The sequence below is a fragment of the Melopsittacus undulatus genome, chromosome 1 (genome assembly GCF_012275295.1).
Source record: "Melopsittacus undulatus isolate bMelUnd1 chromosome 1, bMelUnd1.mat.Z, whole genome shotgun sequence".
In the NCBI taxonomy this organism is placed as follows: domain Eukaryota; kingdom Metazoa; phylum Chordata; class Aves; order Psittaciformes; family Psittaculidae; genus Melopsittacus; species Melopsittacus undulatus.
The window spans coordinates 136,799,916-136,813,435 of NC_047527.1; positions in this window are offsets into that span (position 1 = coordinate 136,799,916).

The following is a 13,520-nucleotide window of genomic DNA, read 5'->3' on the forward strand; positions in this document are numbered from 1 at the left end:
TCATATTTTCCCCCATGTAATTGATTTAGGATTATCAGTTTTCTTGTAGTTATACAAAAGGCCTGTCAAGGTGTTTCCACACGTGTTTGGCTCATGCATGTTCCAAAAACAAGTCAAAATGCCATTGTATTTTACACAGCACAGTGACAGTGGCTCTGAAAAATAGGCTGGGTTTTACCTGCATCGTTATCTTGGTTAAATTATCTTACATAGGTTTTAATTTTTTTCTTATTCATTCTTCTTTATCTTTTTTTTTTCTCTGTCTTTCTTTTTGTTAAAATACATCTGTGTTTGTTGACTGCCCCAGATTATATCTAAGTGAGGAGTGGGAGTACTTGCACCTGGTACAGTATATGTAGCTTAACAATACATATCATTACATTATTTACAGCTCATTTTATGTTATTCAATAGTAAACTGCATATTAACCCTTTGAGAACCTAGCTGGTGCTGCTCAGCGAGGCAGGGGAGCTTTGTGTTCTTCAGGGCTGTGGGAGTTTGCCTGTAACTGTATTCATAAAGATGGCAGCGTGCTCATTACAACAGAGATCACCACCAGAGCCAGCTAATTCCTCTCCTAGGAAATCTCATCCATAATCACATTCCTCACCACACCATGCTTGTACTTCTGCTGATAACACAGGTTATAAAAGGGACTCACTCAGTGCTGAAGTCAATTAATGAACCAGATTTTTAACCTCCTTTATTGGAGTACATTCAGCACCAAAGGGACCCTATGTTGTCCTGCTGGCAGGAGAAAGACCCAAGTGATGCAATTTTAGGCTGTTTCAGCCCAGTCTCCAGTTCCAAGCAATAGGCATCACGACTGACCTCATTCAGCACTGACTCAGCAGCCTCAGCACCCAGAGGAAGGGAGGCAGAGCTCAGATGAAGCTCAGAAGAAATGCTCTGTCCATACAGAAACATTATCTCTGACCAAAGGACTGATGGATTCAGTTCAGGCATCACTTACATTCCCCTTGCAGCTGGAGAAGACCATACATCACAATCTCTTATCCAGTTTGCATTTGTGGAGTGTTGATGTTAGTTTTCTTTCAGTGGGAGAGAAGGAGAAAGGCAGGGAAGTTGCACAAAGGCAGGCCATATAGAAGAGGAAATGAAAATAACCAGGGGCAGGGGTGATGCATGTCAGGACAGAGGAACTTGAATAGGCAGTGCCATGCAAAACCTTTCCCTCTATTTTAGCAATATTCAGCATGGTCACACCAGGCAGAGAAATGCACAAACTGGCCTTTCCTTTCTCCAGCAATTTGTTTGGCATACAGCACACGTATCTGTCAAAATGTTGTGTACGCCATGCGGTGCCGAGATAATTCTTCTTCTGTGGTAAGCAACGAAGTAGGAAGGGGTTCCTGCATCATAACACTCCTATTCCTAACCTTTAAATACTCATCAATATCTCTGTTGCTGAATTAATCAGTCTCAAGATTATCAGCAATTTAGTTGCATTTTGTTGGTAATTAGCTTGATAAATTAGCATCTGCAATATAAAACTTGACATCTTATTGTTCCCTCAGTTTTATGGCACTTCTGAAAAAAAACAGCTTATTTTTTAAATGATCATTTCTATTACAATAAAGGCAGATACCAAAACCAAAGTCTGACAAGCTTAGTACCCAACAGAAACAAGCTCCACTGAAATCCACTGGGCAAAATATCAAAGATGAATAGCTCATAATGCAAACTTCAAAAGTATGGTTTAAAAAATAAAATTTGAATCCGTTCACTGTGGGCAGCTGCTTCTTGTGAGGAAATAAAATAAATGTTCAATGAATTCATTTTCCACATTTTCTGTAGAAAGGCTGACAAATAAACTTCAAAATGTGAGGGAACTGAGAATTAATAGGAAATAAATGTATTTATTTCAGCAAGTTTCTCAGAGCTACCTGAATTTTTCTCAAATTAGGTAAAAAATTAAACCTTTTCTTACAACCTTGCTTTTCTCTTCCCGCCCAGATTGCTACATTCTGTGGAGACCCCACTGTGCAGGACACTGTTGTCTCTTTTTGCGGGGGGCAATTTTCAAAAGGGCTGGAGAAGCTTTTTCCAAACAGCATCCAAAGGCGAGCCCATATTCCCATTTCCTCCTTCTCATGATGAAAAGAAAGAGTGGATAGGTATCTCTCAGAAAAAAATGTTTAAAATGTAGCAATTTTGCAGTACAGATGTGGTATTAGAAACTGAAAATTCCTTAGCATTTTGTTTTAGCCATTATTTCTGTTGTAGAAAACTGTACTAATAGAAACATTCCTATTAATCTGAATTTGAGATACTTCATACAATGTATATTACCTTTCTGCTGCTTGTAACCTTCTGCCAGGTTTTTTTTCCCCTTTTTTTAGGAGGTGCTTTGAGAGGAATATACCATGAGAACAATACACAGCTGCTGCTGTATAGAGATATCTAATTGTCAATATTGTGGAATTTCTACAGCTTATTACTTGCATTCAGTCTAATTCTGGGCAAATTGCCAGTCACTTCAGGGACATTCAAGTGAGCCATATTACACGTGGTACGGCATCACAGCTTTAAGATACCCGGCTGTTTTGCCTCTGGCCAGGGAATGTTTGTACCAATGCTACTGAGTGAAGGGGGGTAACTACGAATAAAATAAAATTTGTATTTTTTCAAGTGGGCTGCATTTCAAGCCCAGATGTTAGTAATGAAAGATTCAATTTAAGGATTTAAATTACAAATAAATAAAGTATGAAACAGATGTGATTTTTAAGGAAGTTCAAATTATCCAGGAAGAAAAATATCTCTGTGCATGACAAAGTAATAGGGATTGTCTTGAGAGTCTGTTGAAAACAATCTGCTGTGCTAGATACACCCTTAGGACAGGATTGGTTTGGAATGGGAAGGACTGGTGGAGCTTGTCATTAAACAAAAATTGTGTTTAATAAAACTTTATAACCGTGATTAATCCTATGAGGCCCTAAAGGAGTTTGCAGTTTCTGATAAACACATTTTCCTTGTTTGCAATGGTAATGATATTTTGAAGTGAATAGAATCTGAACAAAAAACTCTAAGGGTAAAAAAGGACTTGTCAGGTACCACCTATGAAGAAATTACAATGGCACAAAAGAAAGAAGGGCCACCCACAAGGGAAATCTTAGATTATATGTTTGAAAGAAGGGGAAAAAAATGATGGGTCAATCCAGGTCTCTCTTTATAGCAGTTTGATCACCACAGAATTGCCCATAAAAAAAGCAGAAATTATTCAAGGCCATCTAGCATGTGAAGATTATAATCCCACATGTACATGCAGGTGCTCACTAGCAAATGCATAAAGGACTGGAGCTATAGCAGTGATTTTAACCAATGTGTATGCAATGAGCAGGGAACATCGCTCAGCATGGATGCTTTGCTGACCAGCACGAAGTCCCCAGGCTGCGTGTTTGAAAAGTCACATTTTGCAAGGAGAGCAGGTAAGCACTAGCTGTTGATGGTGATGATGATTAAGGATCTAATTCTGCAAGGTACTGAAGAACACACCCAGCTTTAAGCAGTGAGGGACATAGATACACCTCCTCACGTTCTGCAGAGACATTGCATTCTTCGCCACCAGGAAAATAATTATTAAGTGTCCTGCAAGTGATTAAGAAATCTGTGTGCCCAAATGAAAGCTCGAAGGATTGTACAGTGTATTATAGAAAATTCTAACATTAGCTATTTCCCCAAAACAGCATGGGATAGAATACTCATGCAACGGGGTAGAAGTAAACCAGGTCAGTAATGAAGTGCTATGCATTACCTACCTTTTGCCTGATTTTATCTTGAGAGGCCACTTGTAATAAGAAAGAGGACTTCTTTTTATTATGTACACTACTTAAAAATTCTATATATGCTACTGACAAATCCTAGAACAAGTGATTCCAACCCCCCTTGCAGGGCAAAACACAAAACCAAACCAAAAATACAACAAAAAGACAAACAGCTTTCTCTGGTGTGAATATTCTAGCACTTCCCAGAACTGTCAGAAGCCCTTTCAGTTTGTCTTGATTTGGGACAAAGCCACACTTAGAAGAGTTGCCTTCATCTGGGAAGTGTTTAGTGTTATTTTAATGGGAAAGAATGAACATTTTCAAGATATGTTAAACCAAATTTTTTTTAATTAGTCTTTTTATTTTTCTTAGTTTTATTCTTAGGGATTTATTTTTGCTTGAGATCTTTCGAGTCCAGTTTAATATCAAAAGGTAGAGTGCAGCACAGCTCTACTACCTCTTAGCTCTTTGTGATGAATTTTTCATTTCCAACATCATTCACAACTTCTTGCTGTAATTTCATATGGCCAGTATAGCAGTGTATACATCTTGACCATAAACAGAGACAAAATCAGGTTGAGATTTATGGGAATGCATCCTATTAAAGTGCAAATTTCCTTGCACCACCATATCACAAGAAGCTTTCACAAGAAAATAAAAGAGTGTCGATCTAGCGTCGGCACATGGGTGGCTCCAATGACCCAAAAGTCCTTTACAACCTCCAGCTTGTACAATTCCATAAAGTTATGGTGCTTCAAGGCAAAGCAAGGAACGCTTTTTTTTTCAGTCAATCTCCAAATACTTCAGGTGCTTCTATTGTCATCATAACATAAACAACATGAAAAGCAAAACTGTGTTGTAAGGTGAAAAGCAAACATAGAGCACTGAAGTTGTAGCACCCTGTTATTTTCCAGATTAACAAGCAGATGTCTGTATGAGGTGATGCTGGGGCACATTGTATAGATATGTTGGTCTCTCCACTCTCCATGAAGAAAAAGCTTTTGTTTGTAAAGCACAGAAATATGCACACAGGGGGCAGGGGAGGAGAGAAGAAAGAAAGAGGGAAAGAAGAAAGAAAGAAAGAAAGAAAGAAAGAAAGAAAGAAAGAAAGAAAGAAAGAAAGAAAGAAAGAAAGAAAGAAAGAAAGAAAGAAAGAAAGAAAGAAAGAAAGAAAGAAAGAAAGAAAGAAAGAAAGAAAGAAAGAAAGAAAGAAAGAAAGAAAGAAAGAAAGAAAGAAAGAAAGAAAGAAAGAAAGAAAGAAAGAAAGAAAGAAAGAAGGAAGGAAGGAAGGAAGGAAGGAAGGAAGGAAGGAAGGAAGGAAAGAAAGAAAGAAAGAAAGAAAGAAAGAAAGAAAGAAAGAAAGAAAGAAAGAAAGAAAGAAAGAAAGAAAGAAAGAAAGAAAGAAAGAAAGAAAGAAAGAAAGAAAGAAAGAAAGAAAGAAAGAAAGAAAGAAAGAAAGAAAGAAAGAAAGAAAGAAAGAAAGAAAGAAAGAAAGAAAGAAAGAAAGAAAGAAAGAAAGAAGGAAGGAAGGAAGGAAGGAAGGAAGGAAGGAAGGAAGGAAGGAAGGAAGGAAGGAAGGAAGGAAGGAAGGAAGGAAGGAAGGAAGGAAGGAAGGAAGGAAAGAAAGAAAGAAAGAAAGAAAGAAAGAAAGAAAGAAAGAAAGAAAGAAAGAAAGAAAGAAAGAAAGAAAGAAAGAAAGAAGGAAGGAAGGAAGGAAGGAAGGAAGGAAGGAAGGAAGGAAAGAAAGAAAGAAAGAAAGAAAGAAAGAAAGAAAGAAAGAAAGAAAGAAAGAAAGAAAGAAAGAAAGAAAGAAAGAAAGAAAGAAAGAAAGAAAGAAAGAAAGAAAGAAAGAAAGAAAGAAAGAAAGAAAGAAAGAAAGAAAGAAGGAAGGAAGGAAGGAAGGAAGGAAGGAAGGAAGGAAGGAAGGAAGGAAGGAAGGAAGGAAGGAAGGAAGGAAGGAAGGAAGGAAGGAAGGAAGGAAGGAAGGAAGGAAGGAAGGAAAGAAAGAAAGAAAGAAAGAAAGAAAGAAAGAAAGAAAGAAAGAAAGAAAGAAAGAAAGAAAGAAAGAAAGAAAGAAAGAAAGAAAGAAAGAAAGAAAGAAGGAAAGAAAGAAAGAAGGAAGGAAGGAAGGAAGGAAGGAAAGAAAGAAAGAAAGAAAGAAAGAAAGAAAGAAAGAAAGAAAGAAAGAAAGAAAGAAAGAAAGAAAGAAAGAAAGAAAGAAAGAAAGAAAGAAAGAAAGAAAGAAAGAAAGAAAGAAAGAAAGAAGGAAGGAAGGAAGGAAGGAACGAAGGAAGGAAGGAAGGAAGGAAGGAAGGAAGGAAGGAAGGAAGGAAGGAAGGAAGGAAGGAAGGAAGGAAAGAAAGAAAGAAAGAAAGAAAGAAAGAAAGAAAGAAAGAAAGAAAGAAAGAAAGAAAGAAAGAAAGAAAGAAAGAAAGAAAGAAAGAAAGAAAGAAAGAAAGAAAGAAAGAAAGAAAGAAAGAAAGAAAGAAAGAAAAGAAAGAAAGAAAGAAAGAAAGAAAGAAAGAAAGAAAGAAAGAAAGAAAGAAAGAAAGAAAGAAAGAAAGAAAGAAAGAAAGAAAGAAAGAAAGAAAGAAAGAAAGAAAGAAAGAAAGAAAGAAAGAAAGAAGGAAGGAAGGAAGGAAGGAAGGAAGGAAGGAAGGAAGGAAGGAAGGAAGGAAGGAAGGAAGGAAGGAAGGAAGGAAGGAAGGAAGGAAGGAAGGAAGGAAAGAAAGAAAGAAAGAAAGAAAGAAAGAAAGAAAGAAAGAAAGAAAGAAAGAAAGAAAGAAAGAAAGAAAGAAAGAAAGAAAGAAAGAAAGAAAGAAAGAAAAGAAAGAAAGAAAGAAAGAAAGAAAGAAAGAAAGAAAGAAAGAAAGAAAGAAAGAAAGAAAGAAAGAAAGAAAGAAAGAAAGAAAGAAAGAAAGAAAGAAAGAAAGAAAGAAAGAAAGAAAGAAAGAAAGAAAGAAAGAAAGAAAGAAAGAAGGAAGGAAGGAAGGAAGGAAGGAAGGAAGGAAGGAAGGAAGGAAGGAAGGAAGGAAGGAAGGAAGGAAGGAAGGAAGGAAGGAAGGAAGGAAGGAAGGAAGGAAGGAAGGAAGGAAGGAAGGAAGGAAGGAAGGAAGGAAGGAAGAAAAAGAAAGAAAGATGAAAATTAAAACCAGAACAGACTTGTATTCCTTTCTGGCACAGTGTCCTCATTAACTTGCAGTGGGAATGAAGACCGTCAGTACTTTAGTACCTTCCAAAGACACTCACAATCTTGCAGTGTTCAACTTCATGTACCATATGCATCCTTAGCCAGCTTGAACAAGGAAGCCTAACATATAAAACAGTCTTGTAGCCTCTGCCCTATCAAAACTTATCAGTCAATGCTTCCATTTCAGCAAAGTACTGCTAGGAAGACATTACAGTCCTGGAGCTGTCACAGCATTAAGGTGGAATTTATGTCCTCCTGGGACTGACAGGAACTGTGGCCCAGAGAAGACCTTGGGTTGTGCTCAAAGATGAGTATATTTTTGTACGTCATGTAGTTATTGGCCCTCCTGACCTTCCAATACTTAGTGACTACATTAGCTTTAATGCTCATTTTCTTCTAGTGGCTAGTGCTTAATTGTATTTTTTTCCCCTTCATATTCCAAGGTAATCATTTGAGGATTTATCTTCCTGTTGAATAAATTCCACTCTGACAGCATTACTTTACAATAGGAAAATGAGGAGAATAACAATTTATCTTTTTTTTTTTTTTTTATATGGCTGCATACAGAATAGTGGTTCTGTTTTTTGTATTATTATTACAGCAGCAATTAAAAGTGCCAGGCAGGGGCCAGTCCCCACTGCATTATGTGCTATTTAAACATAAAGTTCAGCCTCTCTAATAAGTTTACAGTCTCTCTTGCACAGTGCCAGACTTTCCTCCCCTCACAAGCATACTGGCTTCTTGCTATATCATCTTCAAAGGGTGCCCTGAGGATACCCTCAATACCAGGCATTCTCACCATGAAAACCCACAGTCTGTTAACACAGCCTATGCCTGGGGTCCAGGGCAGGCAGGAACCACACAGTCCCACTGTGCCTGACAGCACAGACACACAGCTCACAGACCGCCTGCAAGGCAGACAGACAGGCGCAGGTGAAGGTGGATGGGGGCATCATCTGCAGCCATGACTCCGGAGACCCCCTTCTACAGCCCATAGTTTCAACAGAAGGATGTCTACCTCTAGTTAGAGCTCTGCTGTGGGGAAAGGTGGTGCTCATTGCAATGCTTTACAATCCTTACCCAAGGACCTCGTCACGCAGCTTAACATATCATTTTCTATGGTCTTTTAAGTACAAGTGCACATCTGCAGAAATATTTCTAAAGCTATATGTAAAGTTTAATGTATAGTGCATAAATAACAGATGCACAAGTGCATCTTGAGATGAACAAATTCTGTGAACATATTCATAATTAGAGATTATAACACATTGCAGACTTCAGGAAAGATATTTTCTATGAGGAATTATAGGCATCAATGCATCGCAGAGTGAGGGGCTGGATTTAGATCATGAATCTCTTTTTCCAATTTATAAAGCTGCCAAAGTTGACACAAGAGTAGGTAAATTAATTGATAGGCCTTGTGCTATAAAGGTGTAGGCTTAAAATATAAGCCTCAATATACCACACATCCTGCTGAGCCCAAGCAACGTGAGGCTCCCTATGGGTTAGCCTAACACAGAGATAAGAAGAGTCCTCTGTTTTGGACCATATTGCACAAGGGCTTTGTAGACTTCTCTGCTCTGGGTTTATTCCTGCTGTGGTGCGGTGCCTGACTGATGCTAAAAGCTCATCACAGCTCTGCAGGGGCTCACCACACTTGGACGGTGAGCTCATCTTTGAGACCCCAGCTAATGCCTCTGTACACATAACCGTGGCATGTGGAGGTGCCAGACCTCTCAGAGCTAGTTTTGAATTACTTGAACTAAACTCCATCACACTGCCTGGATCTGCCCTTCTACTGCTTTTGTAGACCGTAAAGCACAAGTACGCATGCTGCAGGTGAAGACAGCATGGGAGAACTTGCATGCTTCTTGCCAGTACTGCACCAGAACTGCAGGTTGAAAGACCGTGTTGGTTTCCAATGGCTTCAACCTGACAGCTTTCATGAACACTGAATCTGCTTTTAAGAAATTGAACCCCTTATGGAATCAAAGCCCCATAACACAGTTCTCTGTTATTTATTCTACATTTAATAATCTCTATGACACACATTGGAGATATAAGAGATGCTCTCACAAACTTTTGAAGATAAACCCATTTCTTTCCCATGAGATTCTACCTGACAGAAGCCATTACTGCAGATTGACTGGGTAGCCAAGACATGCTATAAGACAAGCAGAAGATATTTGAATGATTTATTTGTGGTAAGGCATTTGAGGAACTGTTTGGTCTCTGCAGAAAGCTACCATAATTCCAAACTGAAGCAGTTTTGGGGGGAATAAAATTAAATGTAAAACTTGCCAATTTATTACGTATATTACTTATTAAAACATTGTTGGCTTTTCCACACCTATGAGCCAGATATCACTGGTTTCAAATTAACAAGAAGGAAAAGATAAGGAACATAAAGTGCCCTTGGGAACTTTCCCAGGAGGGGGGGATATTTTTATCACCCAGTGTTTAGCATGAGGCTGACAGCAGATCACACTGAATCAGTTTCAAAGTTCAATGCAAACTCAACAGAAGTACACAGGCAAGAAGTAGGGGAATCCTCCCAGGAATCTAGATTGCAAGAAATACAAACCTAAATCAATGCACCCCTGAAAACCAACAATACTATGGAGACCACTAAGAAACACCGAGCTTTCTTCTACAGCAGCAGAAAAATACTGTGTGACACCTCTCCTAAACAGAGGAACCAGCTGTGTCCTAAAGCTGCTGGTTTGGCGGGGGGCAGGTATTTGTTCCTAAGTCTTTACCTGACTAGATCATAAATCATGAAGCAAAAGATCCCCTCAGCAACCTTCCAGAACAGGGAAGAACTAGCTGAAGGCATGGAAAACTCTTCCCACTGTTTGTGCAAAGATGGAAGGATTGATACCATGACATTTTTCCCTGAGTTTAAAGTGATTAAATAAACCAGGAAACAGCAACAGACAAAACCTAACACCTAAAACACAGATGAATTTTGAATGCCTGTATACAAACTGACCCTCAAATATTTCAAACCAGGTTTTCCTGAGATGATAAATCTGTCACTTTTTCAGACCAAATAAATTTTCCACACTACAGTTACGGAAAGGGAAGAGAGAAAATGCAGAAAGGTGCATGAGCCAGGCTGTGCAGCACAGGCTGCTTACAGATTTAATTGTACTGAACTGCTGTCTCTCTTTATGTCTGCTAGATTTAAACCACCTTACACCACTAACAGATCCAAGTCCACCAAAGCACATCAACATGTGCTGTGCTCTAACTCATTCACATTACTCACACACTTAAAGGAAATCATGTGATCATGTGTTTTCCTGAGCTTCTCACTGCAGAACCAGAAGCAATTTAGAAATGTTTTCACTCTTGAATGAAATTAAGAATTTGGGAGCAGTCAGCAGAGGCTTTTTCTACAAAACCTGCATTTCTTTGTATCTCTGCAACTTGACATTCTGCTGTTTCTGCCATTTACATCTTGTTAATGCTGGGCAGGTGTTTTCCAGTATAGGATTTTCCATTAACAGGATGTCAGAGGGACACACACAGGACAGTGGGATACTTGGAAGCTGCAAGGGACTGGCAGCCTCTCTGAAGCTGCATGAGAAACAACACGATGTCAAACAGAATGTTTTAAGGTTCAGATGTTGCATCACGTATTTGGCTAAATTAAATTTCCCGGCAACTGTTTCCTTAAGCAAACATTTGTTTTCAAACCAATCCCCGTTGTTTTGCTTTTTTTCTTTATTCCCCCCCTCAATGTAATATCTGAATCAGCAGATTTTAAATACTCAATATATCTTTAAATGCCAATGCACAACAAGTATAGCAGGTGTTTAATTGTGGTTTAAATATCCACATTTTTCACATTTTACAATCACAATTAAAATTAAGCAATAACACCAAAGGAGTTCCGGTATGCAGCAATAATACTTACCCATATAGTGAAATTGATAAGGATCCAGATATAATGATGCCCATTGTAGTAACCCTGTGGTGACTGATTGCTATTCTGCTGTTAGCAAACAACCAAGAAATACTTTATTTTTTTCAGAATTATCAATTTGTTTCTAGGGTATGAGAACAATGAAAACCTTAAGGGAGAAAGCAATAGTTAGTGAGGTATTAAAACAGTTCTATAACTAATAAAAACACTAAATCAAGCTAGATATGCAGCAGTGTGTCATTTCTATTTTAATAAAAAAGTACATTATTCTCTCCTCAAAATTACAAAATTTTATTTTTTTTAGTCATTGCCAACATAATCGGAAAGTTAAAAAAATGTCATAAATCTACAGTTTCTGGAACTGTCATTTATGTGATTTTCTACTCTTTAAAAAGACCGAGTATAGCAGATGAATTCATAAAACAATCTTCTTGAAAACTTATTTGCATCATTGCTTAGAATCTTTTTAAGGGGAAGCTTGGGGGATTTCAGACAAAAAAAAAATGTTTGTGTTTCATAACGTCTCCATACATGAGTGAGCTCTGAAACACATTCTTAGGAGCTATAGCTCCTACACATATTGTACTAGGTGGTAAAATAAATCTAATGGTTTCGTGCTTCAGACCAGATCCTGTGATATGGAAAAACCAACAGACAAACTGAGCTCTTCTGATGTGGAGACTTAAGTAATAAAATTCGCTGTTCAAAGAATGACTGATAGTATCATCACAAATTAATGTGCAAAAGAGCATACTCCTTAGCTTCCAAAAAAGCAGAGCAAGAGAGAGGTGATGGTCACATGGCTGGGAATGGTATTTTTATATTTTGGGTGATCTGAAATTCATTGCTTATTAATATTTAACAACTCTGCAACCCAATCCCGTAGTTCTCACTCAAGCAAATTTCCCATAGAGGACTATAACATAGGATACATAGAAAAAAAAATTCAAAGTATAAGTAGGAAATATAGTAAATAACACTACATATTGGTACAGTTCTGGTGAGAAGGGCTAGATGGAAGTGGCACCTGCAGTGAGAGATGGTCATTTACTTCTTAGGAATTGCAGTCCTTCCAGACATGCTGAAACAAGCACATTACAATGCATCAAGCTCAATTTTCCGCTCTGTCAGCTGTACCATCAATAAAATTAACTCTTTGTGTACCTAGAAAAACTGTAGCTTTATGAGAAATTAAACCTTTAGGGAACTACAGTGCCCAATCTTCCTTTTCTTTCTGAAATTTTAAGGGACAAAGTGAATGGAACAGTGAGCAGCACACCACTGCATTCCCTTCCTTCATGTCTGACCTCAATTCTCCTGAACATACAGAGATAGTGTTAATAAACAGCATATGAAAGCAAAAAAGGATCTGGACCTGATCAGCCAAAATGTGGATGCTCAGTCAAATTCATCTTCTTCATCACCATCTTCTTCAAGCTGGTTCCAATGAACCTGTTTCACTCTGTAAAAAAAAAAAAATGCATCGGGGTGGGGGGGCAGAAACTTAATCTGCTTCATCTTATAAAAGAAAAAAACAAACATGAATATGGGAGGTAGAAGCATTCTGACACTGTTAAAAGCGTGTTTTTCTTGACTTAGTTCAAGTCCAGCCTGCCCTTCAGAGCTCCCAGCTTCTTGGATTGGGGTTTTGCAAACATTCCTGAGATGTCAACATTTCATCTAAACCAAGAAAATGTTTACATTTCCAAAGCTCTCATTGAATAGAAAGATGGGTTCTTGCCCAGGTCTAGCAGATTAGCCTGCTCCCATATTAAAGCGTTGGCAAGAAGCTAATGCAGCTTAATTCCCATCCAAAGAAACCCAGCCATTTCTAAATCTGCTCCTTTCCTGTAGATGTACCATCTGGAGAAGGTCATATAGGAGGAGAGAGAATGAATGGGAAGGAACAGGATGCAGAAAGGCTCCCATGCAGAAGACTCTGCATTTACGTGAGAATGCAAACTAAGGAAGTGGTGAGCTACAAGAAAAATGAGGGGGTGAGGAAGAGTTCTCTACTGACGGTTGGCTGACTGATGGCCATTGTATAAATACATTGTAATTAAGAGGCAATTCCCATAATAAAAAGTTTACAGGCTAAATAACTCAAGCACACAAGGGACCGAAGAAATAAAAATGCATTTTATGGATGGGAAACCAAGGTACTTTGCTATCACTGTACTCTGTGTCCTTCTTATCTGACCCGATGAGCCTTTTCTTACAAATGCATTTTTGATGTGCTTAACAAAATGCATTCACTTCATGCAGTTGGCAGACTTAGTTGTTGCATCAAAAATAGTTAATGGCAAGTATCAGCATTTTTGTATTTCTTTCCTTGTGTAAGTATTTAATAACAGGGAAATAGCAAACAACAGCTGTGTAAAAGGAAAGAGCAGTATAAATGAATGCTCATCCTGCATCACAGGGAATGATATAAGCCTGAGATTCAGACTGGGAACTTCCCCCAGATTGCAACCAGATGCTTTGCAAACAGTCAGTTTGCCACACACAAAATGGGTCTTGAGAAACCTGACTGGAATCATTCTCCACATGTACCTTGTCACATAAGGAAATCATGAGTCTACCTGTAAGTAGTAAAGACAGGAAAGCCCTCCTG